Genomic DNA, 22,737 nt, shown 5'->3' with positions numbered 1-22,737 from the left:
AATATGCACAACTCCTAGATACATGATTGACATAACCAGAATGGATCCGCTCTCTTTGGGGTAGTTGGGGGGGGGGATTAATTCTGAAAAACTAGAAAAAATGAGGTATTTTTAACTTACGAACGAGCGATCGGATGTCAATGAAATTTGATATTTAGAAGGATATCGTGTCTCAAAGTTCTTATCCCGAGGGATCGGGATGAGACCTGGTGGGAAAAATAAGCAGAAGTCTTAGATACGTGATTTACATAATTGAACGGATCCGCTCTATTGGTGAGGGGGGGGGGTAATTCTGAAAAATAGAAACAATGACGTATTTTTAACTTACGAAGGAGTGATTTGATCCAGCGTCATTGGGGGGGGGGGCAGTTGAGGGGACCGGAAATCTTAGAAAATAATTAAAGCGGAGAGGTCAGGGTGAAACTGGATGGGGAAAATAAAAAACTGTCTTAAATACGTGACTGACATAACCAGACCGGATCTGCTCCCTTTGTTGGAGTTGGGGGGGGGGGATAATTTTGAAAATTGAGGTATTTGTAACTTAGGAAAGGGTTACCAGATCTTAATGAAATTTGATATTTAAAAGGAATTCATGTCTCAGAGCTCTATTTCAAATCCCGACCAGATCTTTTGACATTGGGGGAGTTGGAGGGGTAAATCTTGGAAAACACTTGGAGTGGAGGAATCGAGATGATGCTTGGTGAATAGAATAAGCAAATTTCCTTGATGTGATTGACGTAACCGTACTGAATTCGCTCTCTTTGGGGGAGTTGGGGGGAGGGGTTCAGTGATTTGGCGAGTTTGGTGCTTCTGGACGTGCTAGGACGATGAAAATCGGTAGGTGTGTCAGGGAGCTATACAAATTGACTTGATAAAGTAATTTTTTCAGGTTCGACCATCTGGGGGCCTAAAAGGGAGAGGAGTAATTAGAAAAATTAGGTATTTATAACTTACGAGTGTGTGATCGGATCTTAATGAATTTTGATATTTAGAAGGACATTGTGACTCAGACCTCTTATTTTAAATCCTGACCGGCATTAAGCTTCTGATTTTCCTTTTAAATCAATCTATTGATTCTGAGAATTTTGTTAGAGCTCATACCATACGAACTCTTGGCTCTTAGCTCTTCTTGCCTCGTCACAAGTGCCATATGAGCTCTTAGCTCTTGTTTATTTGTATCTTGTCAGTGCATTTCCAGAGCAATAAGAATGTTCCATTATTTTTATACCCTGTTTAAAGTTAGAACCTACAAAATAGATCACAAAAATATAAGACAGATGAAGAAAACACCCTATCCACCAAAAAAATAAAGAGAACAAAATGCAGAAGAAAAGCACTATAAGGAGGCAAATAAACGAGAAGAAAACAGAGAAAAATTAAGAACTTTGTGCAATGTAATGTTTATTGCTTTGTTTGTTTTTACTCTTAAAAGGGAACTAGAACTTACAGTTTCTAATTAAATGAGCCTGCTCAGGTTTATATGACAATCCCTGCCATAAAACCAAATATACACCAAGAGCAGAACTTAAAACCCTTGCTTCTATGTTCTGAGGGGTTTTTACCACTTCAAATTGGCATTGTTGTATGATCTTTAGACTATTTTGAACAAAATGCCTGACTCAAAATTTCTAGAGGAAAAGAGGACGTGGGGGCTAGTTACCCTTCGATCACTTTTGACTCTTAAAAGGACACTAGATTTTTTATCAAATGAGCCCCCTTCAAAGCTTATACGACCACCCCTTCCATTAAAACCTGACATGTTAATAATGGGCAACTAATATAACTTGCCAACTAATATAAATAGCCCTTGCCCTAAAGGTTGTAAGTTGGTGCCATCCTTAAAGTTATAATTACTTAGTCTTTCAAATACAATGTATAAAATAGCCATCTAAAAATTTTGATTGGATGTATTTGGAGAAATAATGGGCGTGAGGCGGGGGACTGGTTGCCATCCAATTACTTTTAACTATGAAAAAGGCACTAGAAAATTCAATTTCCGATCAAATGAGCCCCTCTTGAAATTTTTACAACAACTCTTTCTATACAAAGTTCCCTTGTCTAAAAAAATAATAATAATACACTATGCCCATATCGCTCTTTACTTAGGCAGTGCTATTACACTGCCTATGATTAACATAAGTTCGGGCAATAAAGAGACTCTATGATTATCTTTTTGAGTGTAAACTTTAAGAAAGCGAAGGGATTGAGATCAAAATCCGACTACAAGAGTTTAAAATTACGATACATTTTATACAAATGCTATTTGTATATGAAAGAGGCTCATTATGCACTTTTGGCATATCTGAATAAAGCAATAAACATTACATTGCACAAAGTTCTTAATTTTTCTCTGTTTTCTTCTCGTTTATTTGCCTCCTTATAGTGCTTTTCTTCTGCATTTTGTTCTCTTTATTTTTTTGGTGGATAGGGTGTTTTCTTCATCTGTCTTATATTTTTGTGATCTATTTTGTAGATTCTAATTTTAAACAGGGTATAAAAATAATGGAACATTCTTATTGCTCAGGAAATACACTGAGAAGATACAAATAAACAAGAGCTAAGAGCTCATATGGCACTTGTGACGAGGCATGAAGAGCTAAGAGCCAAGAGTTCGCATGGTATGAGCTTTAACAAAATTCTAAGAATCAATAGATTGATTTAAAAGGAAAATCAGAAGCTTAATGCCGGCCAGGATTTAAAATAAGAGGTCTGAGTCACAATGTCCTTCTAAATATCAAAATTTATTAAGATCCGATCACACACTCGTAAGTTATAAATACCTAATTTTTCTAATTTTTCCTCTCCCTTTTAGGCCCCCAGATGGTCGAATCTGAAAAAATGACTTTATCAAGTCAATTTGTGTAGCTCCCTGACACACCTACCAATTTTCATCGTCCTAGCACGTCCAGAAGCACCAAACTCGCCAAATCACTGAACCCCTCCCCCAGCTCCCCCAAAGAGAGTGAATTCAGTACGGTTACGTCAATCACATCAAGGAAATTTGCTTATTCTATCCACCAAGCATCATCTCGATTCCTCCACTCCAAGTGTTTTCCAAGATTTACCCCTCCAACTCCCCCCAATGTCAAAAGATCGGGTCGGGATTTGAAATAAGAGCTCTGAGACATGAATTCCTTCTAAATATCAAATTTCATTAAGATCCGATCACCTATTCGTAAGATAAAAATACCCAAATTTTCACGTTTTCCAAGAATTCAGTTTCCCACTCCAACTCCCCTAATGTCACAGGATCTGGTCGGAATTTAAAATTAGAGCTTTAAAGCACAAGATCCTTCTAAATATCAAATTTCATTAAGATCTGGTAATCCTTTCCTAAGTTACAAATACCTCAATTTTCTAAATTACCCCCCCCCCAACTCCAACAAAGGGAGCAGATCCGGTCTGGTTATGTCAGTCACGTATTTTAGACAGGTTTTTATTTTTCCCATCCAGTTTCACCCTGACCTCTCCGCTTTAATTATTTTCTAAGATTTCCGGTCCCCCCAACTACCCCCCCAAATGACGCTGGATCAAATCACTCCTTCGTAAGTTAAAAATACGTCATTGTTTCTATTTTTCAGAATTACCCCCCCCCCCTCACCAATAGAGCGGATCCGTTCAAATTATGTAAATCAAGTATCTAAGACTTCTGCTTATTTTTCCCACCAGGTCTCATCCCGATCCCTCCAATCTAAGCGTTTTCCATGATTTTAGGTTCTCCCACTCCAAACTCCCCCCAATGTCACCAGATCCGATCGGGATTTAAAATAAGAACTTTGAGACACGATATCCTTCTAAATATCAAATTTCATTGACATCCGATCGCCCGTTCGTAAGTTAAAAATACCTCATTTTTTCTAGTTTTTCAGAATTAATCCCCCCCCAACTACCCCAAAGAGAGCGGATTCATTCCGGTTATGTCAATCATGTATCTAGGAGTTGTGCATATTTTTCCCACCAAGTTTCATCCCGATCCCTCCACTCTAAGTGTTTCCCAAGACTTTAGGTTGCCCCCTCCAAACTCCCCCCCAATGTCACCAGATCCGATCAGGATTTAAAATAAAGTTGTCCTGCTGATCAAACAGTTCGTGGTAACAAACCGTAGTAAGGAGCGACCCGGCTCAATAGTTACCAAAAGTCTAAAAAATGGAATTTTGGTACCAATAGCTACATCAAAAGAATCGCATTTTGATGTTGATTGTAAATATATAAGTTTCATCAAGTTTAGTCTTACCCATCAAAAGTTACGAGCCTGAGAAAATTTGCGTAATTTTAGAAAATAGGGGGAAACACCCTCTAAAAGTCATAGAATCTTAACGAAAATCACACCATCAGATTCAGCGTTTCAGAGAACCCTTCTGTAGAAGTTTCTAGCTCCTATCTACAAAAATGTGGAATTTTATATTTTTTGCCAGAAGGCAGATCACGGATGCGTGTTTATTTGTTTGTTTGTTTTTTTTTGTTTTTTTTTCTTTTCCCCAGGGGTTTTCGTATCGACCCAGTTGTCCTAGAATGTTGCGAGAGGGCTCATTCTAACGGAAATGAAAAGTTCTAGGGCCCTTTTGAAGTGACCAAAAAAATTGGAGGGCACCTAGGCCCCCTCCCACGCTAATTATTTTCCCAAAGTCAGCAGATCAAAATTCTGAGATAGCCATTTTATTCAGCGTAGTCGAAAAACCTTATAACTATGTCTTTGGGGACGACTTACTCCCCCACAGTCCCCGTGGGAGGGGTTACAAGTTCAAAACTTTGACCAGTGCTTACATATAGTAATGGTTATTGAGAAGTGTAGAGGCGTTTTCAGGAGGATTTTTTGGTTGGAGGCAGGGGTTGAGGATAGGGGGATATGCTGGGGGAACTTTCCATCGATAATTTGTCATGGGGGAAGAAAATCTCCAAGAAGGGAGCGCAGGATTTACTAGCATTATTTAAAAACACAATGAAAAAATAAATATGAAAAAGTTCTTTCAGCTGGAAGTAAGGAACAGCATTAAAACTTAAAACAAACAGAAATTATTACCCATTTGAGGGGCTCACCTCCTCCTATGACTCCCTGAAAACCAGTCATTAAAGAGATTGCTATTCCTAGACAAAAAAATGGTATGTTAAACCTTGGAATTTCATAAAATCAAGTTTTTATCTCTCATATATTACAGACTTAGTTCACCAAATATGACTAATAAGCAGTCTTCAGTCTTTAGGTTTGCTATTTTGGACCTTTTCTGTAATAAGGTGTATGCACTTAACTTTGACAGTGTTTCAAATATCATCGTGTTATAGAAGTGTAGAAATTTGTATAAAAAAGAAATAAGTTTAAGGACTAGTAAAGAAAAATAGATAGGATTTGCGGTCCAAATGTGCCTGAAATAGAGTGATGGGAAATCCCTCTGCAAGTATGACAATTTTAAGGAAAAAAGGATTTGTTCTTCGGTGTAAAAGTCATGTTGGAGGGCCCCTGTAGGTCTTGAATGGTCGAAGAAGGGCAAGAACTTTCAATAATAATAAAATAAGTGTTTTCTATCATTGCAGCGTCACAGGATAGTAAAAATATGAAGAAAACAAATAAACATAAAATAAGTTTACTGCTATTACAAGATGAAAGAAATAGGATTTGCGGTCAAAAAGTGCCTGAAATAGAGTACTACGGGAAGCTCACTATAGCTATGGAAATACCAAGGAAAGACAGGACTTGTTTTGCGGCTCAAAGGTCATGTTGGCGGGCTCCAGTAGATCTGATGAGGTTAAAGAGCACATTAATTGCTCAAAAGTATTTAAAAAAAATTTTATCACTGTGTTGTTACAGGAGTGTCAAAATTTGTAAGAAAAAAATATAAAAAAACAAGTTTAATGACTATTAAAAAACTAGTTAAATTTCGCGGTCCAAATATTTTAAATAGGACGATTGGGGACCCCCCCCCCCTATGGGTAAGGACGTATTAAATAGAGACAGGACTTATTCTGCTGTCCAAAAGACATGGTGGAGGGCCCTTCTTAGTCTGAAAAGGTCAAAGAAGAACATGAATTGCATAAAAATAATAAAATAAAGTTTTTTTGTCGTTAGGGTGCTACAGGAATGCAGGAATTTGTAAGAAAGGAAAAAAAAACAACAAGTTTAATCAAGCAAAAACAACTTAGAAACAAAAGGGAATTTTTTTTCAAGACAGTGGAATTCAATTCGGTGAATATTTGGCCCATGTCCAAGGGCCATCTTCAGCATGACACCAGAAAAAAAATAATAAATAAATATATAAGAACTTACATTAAAATGGAAAACTAAAACTTAAAATGTTTTAAAAAACTTTTTGAATTGAATTGAATTCCACTGTCCTAGAAAAAATTTCCCTTTTATTTCTAAGTTGTTTCTGTTTCATATGGAAAGGTAGTGTGGTCATCGTCGCTATTAATAAGTTTAATGACTAGTGAAATCCCAAAAAATGACTTATGTTTTTATATTAAAAACATAATACCTCCCAGGAGATTGTTTTTGTATAGGAAGATGGGTCTAAGTTCTAAAAAAAAGTGGGGTAAATATATCTTAGATTACTACTACTACTACTAATACTAATAACTCACTGCAGCACCAAGCCGCCTAAGGCCAACACAGCCACGCACGCTCCTCCTCCAGCCTAATCTATTTAAAGCTTCCCTCTTTACACCCTCCCAGGAAGTTCCCATTTCCCTTAAATCTTTATTTATGACTTCCTCCAAACCCAGACAAGGACGACCTGCTTTCCGTGTAACCCAAGACGGTTGGCCAAAAAGGACAATCTTCGGTAATCTGTCATCTTTCATCCGTAGAACTTGGCCTAGCCATCTCAAACTTTCTTCCATTATAGCCCCAGAAAGCGTGATTGAACCACACTTTTCATACCACCTACTGTTTGAAATACGGTCACATCTTCACTGCTCCCACAATCTTTACTAATAATACTACCAAGGTAACTGGAGCTCCCAACCTGATTAATCTTTTCGTTACCTAATGTCACCTGTTCATCTTCACTTATTCCATGCCTTAGTGACTTAGTGTTCTTAACATTAAATTAAACTTATAATTTTAATTATTAACTTTCACGTTTATAACACTTATCAAAATGTGAAACTACCCTGAAAACTTCACAACTCTGAACAAAACAAAGAAGAATTTTTGAAAGTCACTGTCTTCCGGGTGTGAATAGACATAAGATGATGCAGGAGTAAAAAAGATTGCTAACATTGACACCCTCGATACTTTTTAGGCTATTTAAACTAAGCCGGTGACGTCATTTCAAATTAAGCAAGCATCACATGAGTGCAAAATGTATGACGTCACTCCTCGTATCAGCATCATTGTAGTTCAACAAAATGACGTCATACCTATTATATATACGAGACATCGCATGCAATAGAAATTAGTTAAGAAAATGATCGCAAAATATTGTATTGCAATTGGGATTCCAGTCTCATGTGTTGCAGTTTGGTGGGCCACTCAAAAATACTCTGAGCTCAAAGAAGAGTTGAGAAGATTGAGAGACACGTGAGGAATTGTCCTCCTTTCAAATACTGAAAGGAAATACATTTGCTGCAGAAAAGGAGAGGTGTAGTGAAGATGCTTCAGACGTTGCTCCAGTACCCCTTGTTGGCTCGCACTCTTTTCTGCCTGTGGTGACGAATGATTCGTCACCTCTTTCAACGAAGGCTGTGAAACTTGCAGATTCTCAACATTCGCTAGTAGAAGAATCAGTTGGTACAGGGAGAACAGACACCGAGGGAAGTTTAGATGTCAATGAAGTAGCCTGGCCTAAAATACCGCCGGAACCGCCTGTCACCAAAAATACGGGTAAAGCCGATACTGCGAGTAGTGTTTCTTTTCAGCAACCTTGCCAAGCTACTTATGGTCAACCCTCCAGTCTTAATCAGCAGGCAAGATTATCTAGACCATCCAGCGCTGCCAGCCGACCATCTCCTGCCCCTAGCCACTACGCTCCATCGCGATCTGTAGAATCTATTCCGGCTGTATTACGACCAAATTACCCAGAAGGACCCATTCAGGAGGAAGCATTTAGCAGACAAATGCCTCCTAGTTCCCAGAGGATGGTCCTTGGAATGAGTGGAGTTGAATTGTCCCAAGTTCCAGCGTCAATATCAGTGCAAGTTCCCAAAAGCCGCGAATACGTACAGGATGATCGGTTGATCGAAGAGACAAAAACCCCAGCTCTTCCACCTCACTCAACTTTTGCAAGTCAACCCAAGGTTGCTCAGTCTGTAAGTAGGAATCCTGCTGAAACTGGAATTTCTTTGAGAAAGAGAAATAAAAGAGTCCAATCAAAAACTGTCTTTGGTCCTCCACAGCAAAGTGCACCAAATTTTACACCTGTTGCAATTTCAGATCTGCCTGACGATCAGAAGCATTTTGAGTGCTAGGAAGTGCACAATGAGTGCTAGGACGTCAAATCCGATGAAACCAACTTCATCCAGTTTAGAGCCCGTCTTTCCTGTCTGGGATCCGGCTTCTCCGGTTATAGATACTTCTTGGGAAGCCCAAAATAAACTTCAGTTTTCTTTGCCGACTGAATATCCAAACATAGAGCTGAATTCTCCATATCCTGAAGCCTCTACTAGCAGATATCCACCTCCTGAAGCCTTTTCTGGATATGAGGAGTTCGAGGTTGTCATCCTAAACCCATAATTTCCGGACCTATGAAGACGGCCCTTGGAAATAGGGCCAAAATATTCACGGAATTGATTTCCACTGTCATGAAAAGATTTTCCCTATTGTTTCTATATTCGAGGTGTGAACTGATAGCTGTGGCGTCTGATAGCAGAAGTGGGAACTAATGACAGAGGCATCAGATAGCAGAGGTTTGCACTGATAACAGAGGCGTCTGATAGCAGAGGTTTTTAACTGATAGCAGAGGCGTCTGATAGCAGAGGTGTTAACTGATAACAGAGGCGTCTGATGGCAGATGTGCAAACTAATAGCAGAGGCTTCTGATAGCAGAGATGTGAACTAGAAGCAGAGGTGTGAACTGATAGCAGGGGTGTGAATTGATAGCAGAGGCGTCAGATAGCAGATGTGTGAACTAATAGCTAGAGGTTTCTGATCGGTTTGAACTGATAGAAGAGGCGTATGATAGCAAAGGTGTGAACTGATAGCAGAGGTGTCTGATCGCAGAAGTTTGAACCAATAGCATAGGCGTCTGATAGCAGAGGTGTGAACTGATAACAGAGGCGTCTGATAGCAGAGGTGTGAACTGATAACAGAGACGTCTGATAGCAGAGGTGTGAACTGATAGCAGAGGCTTCTGATAGCAGTGGTGTGAACTGATAGCAGAGGCATCTGATAGCAGAGGTGTGAACTGATAGCAGAGGTGTCTGAGAGCAGAGGCGTCTGATAGCAGAGGTGTGAACTGATAGCAGAGGCGTTCGATAGCAGAGGTGTGAACTGATAACAGAGGCGTGAAGTGAAAGCAGAGGCGTCTGATAGCAGAGGTGTGAACTGATAGCAGAGGCGTCTGATAGCAGAGATGTGAACTAATAACAGAGGCGTCTAATAGCAGAAGCTTGAATTGATAGCAAAGGCGTCTGATAGCAGAGGTGTGAACTGATAGCACATGCATTTGATAGCAGAGGTGTGAACTGATAGCAGAGGCGTCTAATAGCAGAGGTTTGAACTAACAACAAAGGCGTCAAATACTAGAGGCGTGAAGAGATAGCAGAGGCGTCTGATAGCAGGGGTGTGAACTGATAGCAGAGGCATCTGATAGCAGAGGTGTGAACTGATAGCAGAGGCGTCTGATAGCAGAGGTGTGAACTAACAACAAAAGCACCTGATAGCAGAGGCATGAACTGATAGCAGAGGCTTCTGATAGCAGAGGTTTGAACTGATAACAGAGGCGTCTGATAGCAGAGGTTTGAACTGATGGCAGAGGTGTCTGATAGCAGAGGTGTGAACTGATAGCTGAGGCGTCTGATAGCAGAGGTGTGAACTAATAACAGAGGCGTCAGATAGCAAAGGTGTGAACTGATAGCAGAGGTTTGAAATTATAGCAGAGGGGTCTGATAGCAGAGATTTGAACCGATAACAGAGGAGTCTGATAGCAGAGGTGTGAACTGATAACAGAGGCGTCTGATAGCAAAGGTGTGAACTAATAGCAGAGGCGTCTGATAGCAGACATTTGAACTAAAAGCAGGGGTGTCTGATCAGACGCCTATCAGACGCCTCTGCTATCAGTTCACACCTCTGCTTCTAGTTCACATCTCTGCTATCAGAAGCCTCTGCTATTAGTTTGCACATCTGCCATCAGACGCCTCTGTTATCAGTTAACACCTCTGCTATCAGACGCCTCTGCTATCAGTTAAAAACCTCTGCTATCAGACGCCTCTGTTATCAGTGCAAACCTCTGCTATCTGATGCCTCTGTCATTAGTTCCCACTTCTGCTATCAGACGCCACAGCTATCAGTTCACACCTCGAATATAGAAACAATAGGGAAAATCTTTTCAAGACAGTGGAAATCAATTCCGTGAATATTTTGGCCCTATTTTCAAGGGCCGTCTTCATAGGTCCGGAAATTATGGGTTTAGGATGACAACCTCAAACTCCTCATATCCTGAAAAGGCTTCAGGAGGTGGATAACTAGTAGAGGCTTCAGGATATGGAGAATTCAGCTCTATGTTTGGATATTCAGTCGGCAAAGAAAACTGAAGTTTATTTTGGGCTTCCCAAGAAGTATCCATAACCGGAGAAGCCGGATCCCAGACAGGAAAGACGGGCTCTTAACTGGATGAAGTTAGTTTCATCGGATTTGACGTCCTAGCACTCATTGTACTCTCATTTTGATTAATTTTGATTAATACTTGCTTTGGCTTCTGATCGTCAGGCAGATCTGAAATTGCAACAGGTGTAAAATTTGGTGCACTTTGCTGTGGAGGACAAAAGACAGTTTTTGATTGGACTCTTTTATTTCTCTTTCTCAAAGAAATTCCAGTTTCAGCAGGATTCCTACTTACAGACTGAGCAACCTTGGGTTGACTTGCAAGAGTTGAGTGAGGTGGAAGAGCTGGGGTTTTTGTCTCCTCGATCAACCGATCATCCTGTACGTATTCGCGGCTTTTGGGAATACGCACTGATATTGACGCTGGAACTTGGGACAATTCAACTCCACTCATTCCAAGGACCATCCTCTGGGAACTAGGAGGCATTTGTCTGCTAAATGCTTCCTCCTGAATGGGTCCTTCTGGGTAATTTGGTCGTAATACAGCCGGAATAGATTCTACAGATCGCGATGGAACGTAGTGGCTAGGGGCAGGAGATGGTCGGCTGGCAGCGCTGGATGGTCTAGATAATCTTGCCAGCTGATTAAGACTGGAGGGTTGACCATAAGTAGCTTGGCAAGGTTGCTGAAAAGAAACACTACTCGCAGTATCTGCTTAACCGTATTTTTGGTGACAGGCGGTTGAGAATCTGCAAGTTTCACAGCCTTCGTTGAAAGAGGTGACGAATCATTCGTCACCACAGGCAGAAAAGAGTGCGAGCCGACAAGGGGTACTGGAGCAACGTCTGAAGCATCTTCACTACACCTCTCCTTTTCTAGAGCAAATGTATTTCCTTTCAGTATTTGAAAGGAGGACAATTCCTCACATGTGTCTCTCAATCTTCTCAACTCTTCTTTGAGCTCAGAGTATTTTTGAGTGGCCCACCAAACTGCAACACATGAGACCGGAATCCCAATTGCAATACAATATTTTGAGATCATTTTCTTAACTAATTTCTATTGCATGCGATGTCTCGTATATATAATAGGTATGACGTCATTTTGTTGAACTACAATGATGCTGATACGAGGAGAGATGTCATACATTTTGCACTCGTGTGATGCTTGCTTAATTTGAATTGACATCACCGGCTTAGTTTAAATAGCCTAAATAGTATCGAGGGTGTCAATGTTAGCAATCTTTTTTACTCCTTCATCATCTTATGTCTATTCACACCCGGAAGACAGTGACTTTCAAAAATTCTTCTTTGTTTTGTTCAGAGTTGTGAAGTTTTCAGGGTAGTTTCACATTTTGATAAGTGTTACAAACGTGAAAGTTAATAATTAAAATTATAAGTTTAATTTAATGTTAAGAACACTAAGTCACTAAGGCCTGGAATAACTGAAGATGAACAGGTGACATTAGGTAACGAAAAGATTGATCAGGTTGGGAGCTTCAGTTACCTTGGTAGTATTATTAGTAAAGATTGTGGGAGCAGTGAAGATGTTAAAAGTAGAATAGCTAAGGCTCAGGGTGTTTTTTTCACAGTTAAAAAAAGTTTGGAAGAATAGAAAGATAAGTCTACAAACCAAGATTAGAATATTGGAAGCTACAGTGATGACAGTGGTCAAATATGGCTCTGAAGCATGGGCACTCCGAAAAGCAGATGAAAATTTACTAGATGTTTTCCAGAGAAATTGCCTATGAATTGTTCTGGGTACCCAGCTGACTGACCGTATTTCAAACAGTAGGTTGTATGAAAAGTGTGGTTCAATCCCGCTTTCTGGGGCTATAATGGAAGAAAGTTTGAGATGGCTAGGCCATGTTCAACCGATGAAAGATGACAGATTACCGAAGATTGTCCTTTTTGGCCAACCGTCTTGGGTTACACGGAAAACAGGTCATCCTTGTCTGGGTTGGGAGGATGTCATAAATAAAGATTTAAAGGGAAATGGGAACTTCCTGGGAGGGTGTAAAGAGGGAAGCTTTAAATAGGTTAGGGTGGAGGAGGAGCGTGCGTAGCTGTGTTGGCCTTAGGCGGCTTGGTGCTGCAGTGAGTTATTAGTATTAGTAGTAGTAGTAATCTAAGATATATTTATCCCACTTTTTTTTAGAACTTAGACCCATCTTCCTATACAAAAACAATCTCCTGGGAGGTATAATGTTTTTAATAATCGCGAAATTGCATTGGAGCATAGGCTAGTTCCTATGGAATTACATTGAGAGCATTGGGCATTTTTTGGGATATTCACAGGGTATTAGAGAGTGGGATAGTTCCAGATCATAGAGGATAAACAGACACTCTGGCTTTTTTGGTTGTCATAAACCTGACTTTTTCAGTCCTGCGAGATCCTTTGGAAGGCCTCCCCCATCACTCTATTTGATACTTTTAAACCACAAATTCTTTCCGCTGTTCTTTCACTAGTCATTAAACTTATTAATAGCGACGATGACCACACTACCTTTCCATATGAAACAGAAACAACTTAGAAATAAAAGGGAATTTTTTTCTAGGACAGTGGAATTCAATTCAATTCAAAAAGTTTTTTAAAACATTTCAAGTTTTAGTTTTCCATTTTAATGTAAGTTCTTATATATTTATTTATTGTTTTTTTTTTCTGGTGATGGCCCTTTGACATGGGCCAAATATTCACCGAATTCAATTCCACTGTCTTGAAAATAAATTCCCTTTTGTTTCTAAGTTGTTTTTGCTTGATTAAACTTGTTGTTATTTTTTTCCTTTCTTACAAATTCCTGCATTCCTGTAGCACCCTAACGACAAAAAAACTTTATTTTATTATTTTTATACAATTCATGTTTTCTGTTGACCTTTTCAGACTAAGAAGGGCCCTCCAACATGTCTCTTGGATAGCAGAATAAGTCCTCTCTCTATTTAATACGTCCATACCCATATGGGGGGGGGGGCTCCCCAATCGTCCTATTTAAAATATTTGGACCGCGAAATCTAACTAGTTTTTTAATAGTCATTAAACTTGTTTTTTTTTTGTTTTGTTTTTTACAAATTTTGAAACTCCTGTAACAACACAGTGATAAATTTTTTTTAAATACTTTTGAGCAATTAATGTGCTCTTTAACCTCATCAGATCTACTGGGGCCCGCCAACATGACCTTCGTGCCGCAAAACAAGTCCTGTCTTTCCTTGGTATTTCCATAGCTATAGTGAGCTTCCCGTAGTACTCTATTTCAGGCACTTTTTGACCGCAAATCCTATTTGTTTCATCTTGTAATAGCAGTAAACTTATTTTATGTTTATTAGTTTTCTTCATATTTGTACTATCCTGTGACGCTGCAATGATAGAAAACACTTATTTTATTATTATTGAAAGTTCTTGCCCTTCTTCGACCATTCAAGACCTACAGGGGCCCTCCAACATAACTTTTAGACCGTAGAACAAATCCTTTTTTCCTTAAAATTGTCATACTTGCAGAGGGATTTCCCATCACTCTATTTCAGGCACATTTGGACCGCAAATCCTATCTATTTTTTTACTAGTCCTTAAACTTATTTCTTTTTTTTTTACAAATTTTTACACTTCTATAACACGATGATATTTGAAACACTGTCAAAGTTAAGTGCATACACCTTATTACAGAAAAGGTCCAAAATAGCAAACTTAAAGACTGAAGACTGCTTATTAGTCATATTTGGTGAACTAAGTCTGTAATATATGAGAGATAAAAATTTGATTTTATGAAATTTCAAGGTTTAACATACCATTTTTTTTTGTCCAGGAATTGCAATCTCTTTAATGACTGGTTTTCAGGGAGTCTATTGTTCTATCCTGGATTTTGCACCTTTCCAACTGTATTTCAAGGGGTTTTTGACTCTCCCTGGATGGTATACCTTTAAACCCACATTGTAAAAGGGGACTACTCGCAAAATGGTGTACCTTTTGTATCCTCCAAATTTTGGAATCCTCCGAATTTTTAGAAGGGGAAAGATATATCGATCCAATGTCCCCATTTTGCGGGCGTGCCCAAGTTTGTTGTTCAGATTTTTGTGAAAAAAGTCATAAAATTTAGCTAAAAAAGTCGCTAATTTCATTAAGTTTAAATTCATTTATCCATTGTAGAGTTGTGTTTCCACGTTTATTGAAGATGACAAAAAGAGCCCCTCTCCCTTTCCTGAACAATTGCCAATTGGGATACGCCACGAAGAAGAAACTCATATCCTTCCTCAAGGCTTACTTTCACCAGAAACAAGGCGCTCTTCTCCTATTCACCTAGGACCTATTCAAAGACCTTCAGAAAGTAAATCACTACCTCCAGACCCGGGTCTTGTTTCCGAACCGGCGGTGACAATTTCTTCCGTGCCGTCCTTAACTGATATCCAGGTAAGATTGCAGAGATTTTAGGTACCCCCCTCAATTTCCCCCAATGTAACTGGATCCAGTCGGGATTTAAATTAAGAGTTCTGAAAAACGATATCCTTCCAAACTTCAAATTTCATTAAGATCTGATCACTCCTTTATAAGTTAAAAATACCTCATTTTTTCTAATTTTTCAGAATTAACCCCCCCTCAAAACTCCCCCAAAGAGAACAGATCCATTTCGGTTATGTCAATAACGTATCTCAGACTTCCGCTTATTTCCCCCACCAAGTTTCAGTCTGATTCTTCCACTCTAAGCGTTTTCCAAGATTTTAGGTCCCCCCTCCAACTCGCCCATTGTCACCGGATCTGGTCGGGATTTAGAATGAGAGCTCTGAGGAACGATGTCCTTCCAAACATCAAATTTCATTAAGATCCCATCACCCGTTTGTAAGTAAAAAATACTTGTTTTTTTCTGATTTTTTTTTTATTTTTTCCGAATTAACCGGCCCCCCACTCCCCTCTCCCCCAGATTTCGACTATTTTCAAGAGAAAATTGACTATTTTCAATTTAATCAAGTCCGGTTCCTGATACGCCTGCCAAATTTCATCGTCCTAGCTTACGTAGAAGTGCCTAAAGTACCAAAACCGGGACAAACCGACAGAATTTGCGATCGCTATTTGTCACTTGGTTAATATTAAATAAAAAACACAAGTTTTTTAAATGAAAGTAAGGAGCGAAATTAAAGCTTAAAACGAACAGAAATTACTCCGTATATGAAAGGGGCTTTTCCTTCTCAACGCCCCGCTCTTTACGCTAGAGTTTGACTCTCTCTTAACTCTACATTTAAAAACAGTAAAAAAAAACTTTAGCGTAAAGAGCGGGGCGTTGAGAAGGAAAAGCCCCTTTCATATACGGAGTAATTTCTGTTCGTTTTAAGTTTTAATGTCGCTCCTTACTTTCATTTAAAAAACTTGTTTTTTTTATTTAATTTCTGAACGATTTTGAATCAATGCATGTTCTGATTTTGGCTCTCCGCAGAGGAATAATTAAAACGAAATTTGTATATTTATTTTTTTTTTTTGGCTAAATGGCTTTCTCATAATTTTGATCGACTGATATTGAGAAAAAAAGAGCGGGGGAGGAAGACTAGTTGCCCTCCGATTTTCGGTTAATTAAAAAGGCAACTAGAACTTTTAATTTTTTACGAATCTTTTTATTAGTAAAAGATATACGTAACTTATAAATTAGCTTATGTAAAGAACTTTTGTACTCTTATGTTTTTATTACATATATGAGGGGGTTCGCCCCCTCGTCAGTACCTCGCTCCTTACACTAAAGTTTAAACTTTGTCCCAATTCATTAAGAATGACCCCTGAATTACAAAAGCCGCAGAATAAATAGTTGAAATTACTAAAAATACTTTAGCGTAAAGAGCGAGGTAAATCTCCAAAGTCGTCCCCAAAGACATAGTTATAAGGTTTTTCGACTACGCTGAATAAAATGGCTATCTCGGAATTTTGATCTGCTGACTTTGGGAAAAATAATTAGCGTGGGAGGGGGCCTAGGTGCCCTCCAATTTTTTTGGTCACTTAAAAAGGGCACTAGAACTTTTCATTTCCGTTAGAATGAGCCCTCTTGCAACATTCTAGGACAACTAGGTCGATACGATCACCCCTAGGGAAAAGAAAAAAAAAACAAAAAAAAAACAAACAAATAAACACGCATCCGCGATCTGCCTTCTGGCAAAAAATATAAAATTCCACATTTTTGTAGATAGGAGCTTGAAACTTCTACAGTAGGGTTCTCTGATACGCTATCTGATGGTGTGATTTTTGTTAAGATTCTATGACTTTGAGGGGGTGTTTCCCCCTATTTTCTAAAAAAAAGCAAATTTTCTCAGGCTCGTAACTTTTGATGGGTAAGACTAAACTTGATGAAACTTATATATTTACAATCAACATCAAAATGCGATTCTTTTGATGTAGCTATTGATACCAAAGTTACTATTTAGCCGGGTCGCTCCTTACTACAGTTCGTTACCACGAACTGTTTGATCAGCAGGACAATTATCTAAAAGGATGGAAACCACTTCACAGTAAATAACATAGGTGAACCAAATAATTTATTATTGCAAGTAAGATTGCTGCTGTCTTAAAAAAAAATGCTCCCCTATCGCCATCTATACTAGAAACGATATATAACCGTACCTTACGAATTAATTTACGTCACGAACTGCTATATACGCGCATTTTCATTGCTCATATGAAAGTGTTTGCCCCCTCGTTTATATCTCACTTTTTACATTAAATCTGGAATTTTGTCCCAAATCCTTAAGAATCACCCCAGAATCACAAAGGCAGTAGATTAAATAGTTGAAATTATTAATAATACTTGTGCGTAAAGACCGAGGTGTTTAAGAGGAAATAATCCCCTTAGAAACGTAATAATTTCTGTTCGTTTTGAGTTTTAATCTATTCGTTTTTGATGCTGATCCTTACTTTCAGTTGAAAAAACTTTTTTAATTTTTATATGGTCATTGTTTGTTTTATAAATAATACAGGAAAATCCTGCGCCCCCTTCCTAGAATTTCTCTTTCATAACCTTATATTTTTATTATGTATGCGAGGGGGTGTGTACCCCCTCGCTTAAGATCCTACAATGTTTAGGGGGTGTTTCCCCCTAATTTCTTAAATAAGGCAAATTTTCTCAGGCTCGTAACTTTTGATAGGTAAGACTAAACTTCATGAAACTTATATATTTAAAATCAGCATTAAAATGCAATTCTTTTGATGTAGCTATTGGTACCAAAATTTCATTTTTAAGAGTTTTGGTTACTATTGAGCCGGGTCGCTCCTAACTACTGTTCGTTACCACGAACTGTTTGAAATCTTCAAAGATAAACTCACAATAGTTTAGTAGAAGTCCTCATTCTGTGTCTAGGGGATAAAATGAATTAAATCTCGCGACCCTAATTACCGTGTGGTGTTTTCTGTTTTTTTTTTTTTTTTTTTTTTTTTTTTTTTTTTTTTTTTTTTTTTTTTTTTTTTTTTTTTTAACCAAAACATTATTGAAGAAGGTATGTAGGGTTGCAGGATTTTTTTTTTCAGGTGCTACTAACAATAATTATAGAGATAAAAAAGTTATTTTCATACTCTCACCCTCATGAATGCTATCCGACAGTATTTACATATTTTATGGAGTCTTGTCAAGCAAAATGCTCTGATTACAAATTAAAATTATCGAGTTTTTTTCAATTTATCAAGCGCTTTTCAAGGGACCACAAGTTCCAATCATTGAGATATTCAAACCATCAAGTGTCAAATTATTGAGAATTAACTTTATTATTGCTACTAATATTCCTAATGGTGCTACTACGACTACTAAGGCTAAAGGTATTAAGGCGAAAAATTTGTAAAATATTGAAACTCTTTTCAACTAAATTGGAACACACTATGCCCACACACGCTGTTAAGAGAACGTATCAGCAATGTTTCAGGAATGATTGATGGTATTAGTGCTAAAGTATTTATCTGAAAACAAATACATTTCAAATGTTTTCACTTTTCTGAATTTAATAAAAAAAATTATCAAGAGCATAAGGAACAAATATCAATGTATGTATATTAAATTATGTGTTTTTTTTTTTTTTTTTTTTTTTTTTTTTTTTTTTTTTTTTAACCAAAACATTATTGAAGAAGGTATGTAGGGTTGCAGGATTTTTTTTTTCAGGTGCTACTAACAATAATTATAGAGATAAAAAAGTTATTTTCATACTCTCACCCTCATGAATGCTATCCGACAGTATTTACATATTTTATGGAGTCTTGTCAAGCAAAATGCTCTGATTACAAATTAAAATTATCGAGTTTTTTTCAATTTATCAAGCGCTTTTCAAGGGACCACAAGTTCCAATCATTGAGATATTCAAACCATCAAGTGTCAAATTATTGAGAATTAACTTTATTATTGCTACTAATATTCCTAATGGTGCTACTACGACTACTAAGGCTAAAGGTATTAAGGCGAAAAATTTGTAAAATATTGAAACTCTTTTCAACTAAATTGGAACACACTATGCCCACACACGCTGTTAAGAGAACGTATCAGCAATGTTTCAGGAATGATTGATGGTATTAGTGCTAAAGTATTTATCTGAAAACAAATACATTTCAAATGTTTTCACTTTTCTGAATTTAATAAAAAAAATTATCAAGAGCATAAGGAACAAATATCAATGTATGTATATTAAACTGGCAATGTATGTTTAATTGTTATTTTGTAGCAAAGGGCAAATTATGTTCTGGTCTTGAAAAGCGATGGGGGCTGTCAGTCCTACTCATGCTAATTTCTGCTCGTTTTTATTTTGACCTGGTTATTTATTTTAGTTTTTTTGTCTTTGGGTTTTATCTATTCATTGATCGTTATATGTGTTAGTTTTAAGCTTGGAAGATTATTTGACTTCATTTCAGTTCATTTTTGTTTAATGGAGCATATTACTTTTCTTTGAAAAAATTATTTTTCGCGAAGTGTTTAAGTTTATTCCCAAAACATATGAATTTAATTAACAACGACTAGTTACATTTTGGGCTAATCACTGCTTTATTGGATAAGTATAAACATATACCGTAGTAGAATCGTGTCAGCGAATACTATGACAAACATAGAGGGTATATTTGGAGCAATTTGGAGTTACCAACCCCTCAAGAGTTGTTTAAAGACCAATACGACACACATAGGGGTTATAATAGGAGCCAACCTTTCGAAACCCTCTGAACAGATAATGAGTTTTCTATTTTACTATGTCTTAAGATTTTTGTTTCCGGCATTTTTTCCCGCCATTCTGATAACACGCATAGCGCAAAGATTTGATATGGTTGCCAAGAAGTTTTCGAACGCTATACACCTAGTGTTACGCATCACAGTGTCGTGGCAAGTTAATTGCGTAATCGATTTCTCTGGCCTTGAGTGGAATCAGTGTCTTTCTTGGCAATATTCCGAAACAGATTACGCAATGATTTAAACTGGCTACTAAGCAGTTTCAGATGATCTCAGAAATATTTGACTGGTGTGGGATTTGAACCGGCAGCTCCTAAGCATAAAGGAGTGTTAGTCAATGGCTTGACTAATAAGCCATTGATGATTTGATGTTCTTAGAAATATATTCAAAGCGATAGGTCTCAAGCTAATGAACGTTGCCTTCCCCGACGAGTTGCTTAGTATGGGTATTTGCCTGTCCCCATCCCCCTCTAAGGCCCCATGTCTCTCTCTACGGTCCCTCGGTCCCTCTACGGTGCCCCCTAGCTTTTGTTTGTTTTGGAACTTGGAAATGTTTTCAGCTGTTTTTTTATGTTGTTTAAAATAACATTACATATAATTATAGCAAAAGAAATTCACAATTGACGTTTTCCAAATACGAAATGAAATGGTATATACATGCTAGTTGTGACTGTTTTCTCTAGAAAAGTCACAGTATTTTTTTCGTCTTGGTTTTTTGTTTAACTTAGAATTTTTTTTCAAGCCTTTAAAGGATAGTACATATACTTATAACAAAAAACATTTACTTGTGATACTTTCGAAATATGAAATTAAAATGATATACATATGCTAGTCGATATTTTTTCTTCAAGAAAAAAAACCTATTTGTAACACCATTGTTTTTGTAACCTAGAAAATTTTCAACCTAACCGAAATAAAATGAAATACATATAATAGTCGTAACTTTTCTTCTTAGAAAAACAATATTTGTAGTGGCATTTGATTTTGGACTTGAATTTTTTTTTGAACTTCCATTTCAAAAAAAACTTCAACCTTTAGGATGAAGAAGGAAGCTTTGCCACAACAACACGCTTCACCGCGCTTACCAGTCAGATATCCGATAGTTTAATACCTTCCTGTAACCCAAGTTAGAAGAGATGCTGATAGTAATCAGTTAGTAATCTCTAGTAATCAGCAGTGTGAGGATCACTTTAAAATGAACGAAGCAGAGTAACAATACCAATAACAGTGAAAATAAAATAAATTTGAAACAGTTTGATAGGCACAAGTAACACGGAAACGGAAAATAAAACGGTATTTGAATCAATTTATTGATTGGTAAAGATCTCAAGAACAATGAAAATGAAGTGATATTTTGAATAGGTTCGGACAATAAGAGTACCAAAAAGACTGAAAATGAAAGGAGATTTGAATCGGTTCGATCAATAACAGCACAAAGAACAGGTTCAATAAAAAGAATATTTGAATCAATTTGACCTATCAAATTACAAAAAAAAAACACTGAAAGCTAAATGGGCCTGAAACGCTTTGATTGCTAAAAGTTTGTTTTGGAACTTGGAAATATTTTCAACTGTTTTTTTCATGTTGTTTAAAATAATATGTTGTTAAGTTAACAGTGAAAATGAAATGGGAAAGGTAGCAAGAAAAGTGAATATGTAATAGGATTTGAAATAATTTGATCAGTAAAACTGGCAAGAACAATGAATATCAAAGGAGGTTATAATTGGTTTGGTCGGAAAAAATACCAAGAATAGTGAAAATTAAATAGAGTTTAAAACAGATTGATCAGTAAAAGTACGAAAAACAATAAAAGTGAAATGATATTTATATCAGATTGATTGATTGGCAAACACCCCAAAAACAATGAAAATAAAATGATGTTTGAATAGGTTTGATCGATATTTGAATAGGTTCGATCGATCAATATACCAAGAAGAGAGAAAATAAAAGGGGATTTGAATCTGATTGATCGAATACAATAAAATGAGTATTTGAATCCATTTCACCGGTAAAAGTAACAATAACAATGAAAATAAAATAGGGGTTGAAATACTTAGATCAGTAAAAGTAGCAAGAAGAATGTGCAAGAAGAAAATAAATGGAGATTTGAATCAGTTTGATTGATCGGTAAAGACCCCGAGAAAATGAAAATGAAATGATTTTTGAATAAATTTCATCGATGAATGTACCAATAAAAGTGGAAAAGAAAGGGAATTTACAACAGTTTGATCAGTAAAAGTACCAATAATCATAAAAATGAAAGAGGTTTTATTCAGCTTGATCTGTCAAAGTACCAAGAACAGAGACAATGAAATGTAGTTTGAATAGGTTTGGTCAGTATAAGTATCAAGAGCAGAGACAATAAAATGAGATTTGAATCAATTTGACTAATAAAAGTACCAACAAAAAAGAAAATGAAACGTGTATAGGAATCATTTTTACCAGTTAAAGTACCAAGAACACCGAAAATGAAATGGGGGTTGACAATTTGACTGATAAAAGCATCAAAAACAGTGAAAATGAAAAGGCAGTCTGAAATAGTTTTATCAGTAAAAGTACCAAGAACGGTGAAAATGAAATAGGATTTGAAGGGTTTTGATTGGTAAAGATACCAAGAGCAGTGAAAATGGAATGGGGATCTTAATTAGACTTTATTCGATTTGATCTCTTAATGGGGGTGTCTTTGTAGCATCTTGCCCCAAAAGTTTGAGCGCAGCAGCCAGAAAGGTATACTGGAAGCCTCGTATACCAGTATTAAAACACCTTAGCAGCTTTGTACGCCTTAACAAACCCCTACATCTGAATTATGCTTTAACAATTCCTTATTCCTCCAACATCATAAAACAAATTAGTTTTGAAGTTTTCAATATATAATACCACTGACCCACTCCCG

At 37.2% G+C, this 22,737-nt stretch overlaps 1 protein-coding gene across 4 annotated transcripts in view; it reads right to left on the bottom strand.

Moving 5' to 3' along the window:
- The window catches only part of LOC136028807 (calcitonin gene-related peptide type 1 receptor-like), a 199,055-nt gene that overhangs the window by 74,742 nt on the left and 101,576 nt on the right, over nt 1–22,737 (bottom strand). The gene's annotated exons all lie outside the window — the stretch shown is intronic.

The sequence above is a fragment of the Artemia franciscana genome, chromosome 1, assembly GCF_032884065.1.
Source record: "Artemia franciscana chromosome 1, ASM3288406v1, whole genome shotgun sequence".
NCBI classification, from domain to species: Eukaryota; Metazoa; Arthropoda; class Branchiopoda; order Anostraca; family Artemiidae; genus Artemia; species Artemia franciscana.
The sequence above is the reverse complement of the archived record's forward strand: the minus strand, read 5'-3'. Positions and strand labels throughout refer to the sequence as shown.